The sequence below is a fragment of the Bubalus kerabau genome, chromosome 5, assembly GCF_029407905.1.
Source record: "Bubalus kerabau isolate K-KA32 ecotype Philippines breed swamp buffalo chromosome 5, PCC_UOA_SB_1v2, whole genome shotgun sequence".
NCBI classification, from domain to species: Eukaryota; Metazoa; Chordata; class Mammalia; order Artiodactyla; family Bovidae; genus Bubalus; species Bubalus kerabau.
This window is the reverse complement of record NC_073628.1, coordinates 122,660,128-122,664,618: the sequence shown is the minus strand read 5'-3', so window position 1 is coordinate 122,664,618 and position 4,491 is coordinate 122,660,128.

The following is a 4,491-nucleotide window of genomic DNA, read 5'->3' as shown; positions in this document are numbered from 1 at the left end:
CAATTCAGGCTTCCCAGGTTGCACTAGCAGTAAAGAACGTGCCTGCCAATGCAGAAGACATAAGAGATGTGGGTTCTATCCCTGGGTTGGGAAGATCCCCTGGAGGAGGAAGTGGCAACCCACTCCAGTACTCTTGCATGGAGAAGCCCACGGACCGAGGAGCCTGGCAGGCTACAGTCCGAAGGGTTGCACAGAGTCAGACACGACTGAAGTGACTTAGCACGTACATACACACGTGGTTCAGTTTAATAGTTTTGTGAGCCAGGGCTCACTAGCAAGTTAAATTACTCTCTCAGAGCTTAATCCCCATTGTCTCCTATGTTAACAGAGCCAGTGATCTCCCAAAGACGCATTCCTAGGTCAACTTGCTAAATTTGGGAAGCAATGAAACATGGCTTTAAACCAATCTAAGTATCAATTTCTTCTTCCTTGGGAAGAAAAATTCCTTCTTTTAGGTTGAGGCAGAAATGTTAGGAGAGGAGGAGAGAATTTAGGGCCCTCCCAAAGTAATATGATGGATCCATTTGTTAAAGTCTCCCTGTTCCATGATCTGTTGCTAATCACTGTATACTTTCTTCAATCTTTTATGAGGGGCACATTATTTCTTTGAAAACATAAATGTTGCTGATTTGGCTGAGTCATATATTACTTAGACCTGAGGACCATCCTCTTTCTTCAGTACATTACAATTTTGCCTATTTCTTATATCATTTCTTAGTTTGAATTTCATAGTTGAACTCTCAGAAGTCAACTTCATTTCCAAGCTCTTGAAGATAGCTCACTATGTCCTCAGGTACAATTTACATTAGTGGTTCTTAAAAATTTTTTAAAGCAGGAGTTCTGGAGAAAAAGGGTGAGAGAGTGAGGGTAAGAGAAGAGAGAGAGAGATAATATCATGTAAAAAACATACAAGGAATGAATGAGATTAGGAGACAAAGCCACCTGACCCACCTCTCTCTTTCTGTGGTTCCATAAACCATCTAGGGTTCCATAAAACACCATGATCCCTGTAGAGACATCTGAAGATAGTTCAGTTTATCCTTTAGATTGAATTTCTACCAGGTGCATGTATATGTGTGTGCATGTCTGCGTGTGAATGTGTGTGTGTATGTATATGTATATGTGTTCATGTGTGTTTTCCATAGAAAACCCGAATCAGGAACTGGTAAACAGAATCCACTGATGAAACAATACTTCACCCAATGGCACCTTAAAAAAATGTTATGATAATCTGGAGAGCTACCAATGATGAAAAAGCTTAACAAATGTAAAGGTTAGAAAACCAGAGTATTATTTAATTTAGAATCTGTACATAGTTAATTCATTAAACTTTCCAAAATAGTGTTCTCTCCAACTTACATTCTGACTACAGATACTATTTACTGATCAATGTTAAGTTGTGATACAATTCTTTACTGAGGAAGGAAAATAAATACAGGCTTCCATAGTGGTTCTTATTATCACGTAGGTTATGGGCTTCCTGGGGAACTAGATAAAAGCTATGAATGGTTCTCTGCACACACACACACACACACACACACACACAAATTGCATGGCCAAAAATACTCAAAAAAATTTTTTATAGTTTAAGGAGATGACAAGCCCTTTGAAATCCTTTATAAGTTATTAAGAAGTCCTTTCTATAGTGAGGACAGTCCACTGATTAATTGAACAATATTTCATGATAAAAGAGAAAGAAAACAGCTTCTAATTGCACCCTAAAGATATTGATGCATCAAATGCTGATTTAAAGTTTCAGCTATTATATCAATAGGATGCTGCTAGGTTATGCTGCATTAACAAACAATCCCCAATCTCAGGGGTTGAGCACAAAATAGTCATATTTCTTACTCACCTGTGCAGTCTAGGTTGGTACATGTCTTTGGTAATCAGTGTCACTCAGAAACACAGAATGATGGAGCATCACTGTCTAGGCAGTGTTTTCTGATCACTGAGATAGGAAAAGCTAGTGGTGGCATGTGTTTATGTATAGCTTTAAAAGGTAAAGAAAAGAAGAGTGAGAAATAAAGACTATTGCTATGGTCTTAGTTTCAAGAGTTGATTGTATCTGTTATTTGTTATTTCTGAACTTCTTTGAACATGATGTATTCTATTTATTTGTAATCAAAGATGCTAAGCTTTTGAAACTTGATATTCTTTATAAGGATTCTCATCAAATATTATTTATAATTATGCATGGGTTCTATTAAGTATTCTTTAAATTCTTCTTTTGGGCTATATTCCAAAATTGGAAGATTAATCTCTTAGCTTTATGGAACTGGCAACATAAAAACATTCCACCATAGTGTGGGTAGAGATGGCATGTTCACTGTCAATTTCTATGATGTAATCGAGTCGATATAAAACTTATTAATGTTGGCGTGCTTTTCTATCTCTCCAATGGTGTGAAGGCACAGGTAAATATTGAACTATCATCTCTTGCTGAAGCCATTCCTGGCCCTCCAATTCTTCCCATAGGACTCTGTATGCCTTTTTGCACTTGTTTCATTGGCCCATAATTGTCTACATGCCTTTATGCCCCATTGACTGTACGCTCACTCATTCCTTTGTTAAACAAATATTTATTTTTAATCTACTTTACATTTCTGCTCTTCGCATAGGGGCTAGTACAGATGGGAGTTCACAAATTAAAATTGATATGTGTGTGCTCAGTCATGTCTAACTCTTTGTGGCCCTATGGATTGTAGCTCTCCAGGCTCCTCTGTCCATGGGATTTTCCAGGCAAGAATATTGGAGTGGGTTGCCATGCCCTCCTCCAGGGAATCTTCCTGGCCCAGGGATCAAACCCACATTTCTTGTATCTTCTGCATTGGCAGGTGGATTCTTTACCATTAGCACTACCTGTAAAATTGAATTAATGAATAAATTGAAGAATATTGTTATTAACAGTAGTGCTATTTTTATAGTGGCAACTACTATTTATTGAAAAGAAGTCAGGATCCTTAACTAATTTATTGCATACTTTTTATACATTCTGGGTTTTGTGCTAAATGTTTTACATGTGTTATCTTGTGTGTGTGAGCATGCTCAGTCACTCAGTCATGACCCGCTCTTTGCACCCCCAGGGACTATAGCCGGCCAGGCTCCTCTATCCATGGGATTCTCCAGGCAAGCATACTGGAGTAGAGGTTGCCATTTCCTCCTCTGAGGAATCTTTCCAACCCAGAGACTGAGCCTACGTGTCCTGTGTCTCCTGCATTGGCATGAGGTTATCTTCTTCAATCCTGTAATAACTCTAAGAGATAGATATTATTATCCTTATGAGATGACTCCATTCACTGTCTCAGTCACTCTATTTTCAGTTGCATCTAGTTGGTTTTCACTTCCTTCCTGAGTTTGGGAGTTTGCTATTAGCAACTTTCCATCTCTTACATCTAGGATGCATTGTGGCCCTTGTCTAACCTCATAGGTTGAAGCTCTAACCCCCAGAACCTCAGAATGTGAGCTTACTTGGAAATAAGGTTTTTGCAGATGTAATTAGTTAGAACAGATAAAGTTATACCAGTGTAGGTAGGTCCCTTACCCGACAGATGCCTGCATAAAAGCATGAAATTTGGACACAGACACACAAATTGGGGTAATGCCATGTGAAGACTGGGGAACTGGTGACAAAGGAACAGACTGTGCAGAGTGAAAAATCTGGGGATAACTGTGTTTGTTGTTGTTTGGCTACACCATGCAGCTTGCAGGATCTTACTTCCCTGACCAGGGATTGAACATGGGCCAGGGAAATCCCTAGGGATACTTGTTTTATACTGAAAAGCTTTCATAGAACCATCATTTGTAACAGCTTACACACAAACTATATGTTAAAGAGCCTACAGTTCAAGTGGAAGTAATGGGAAAACTCATAGCATCAGTGTGAGTCAGCTGCTTTTTGCCTCTTGTCAAAGTTGTAAGACAGTCACGAATTCAGGCTAGCTATAAGAGGTGCTTCTGATTCTAAACAGGTAGTATATTTTTAAAGAAGAAGAAGAAGAAAGAAAGAAAGAAGCTGTAGCCCAGCCTTTCTCAAGCATCTGCATTAGGTGATGAGAACTTGGTCATGATGAAACTTATCACTGGCAAGAATCAGATTCTGGATGCTACCCTCCTACTCAGGGCTTCTCTTCCAGACACCTTCAACTTGGGGATAAGTGACAGGTGTGGCTAGAGTGCCAAGGGCAGGAAATTATAAGACCACAGATTTCGATCACTGTGTGCCTAGATGATAGGCTTTGCTATGGTTACCTGGAAACACAAGAAGCATATCAAGGAAACTTTACTGCTAAAAAGAACTTACAGGCTGGCTCACAAAAGCCTGTGATATTTTTTGATCTCCATAGAAACCTCTGGATTCCCAGATCTACACCAAGAGGAAGCAGGTGTAAACGATGTTTAGCCTCCTAAGGAGAGCATAGTCCTACTCCCCACTTTAGATACAATCACAGGAAACAAAAATCTCCCAGTGCCAGGAGCCGGCATATTGCA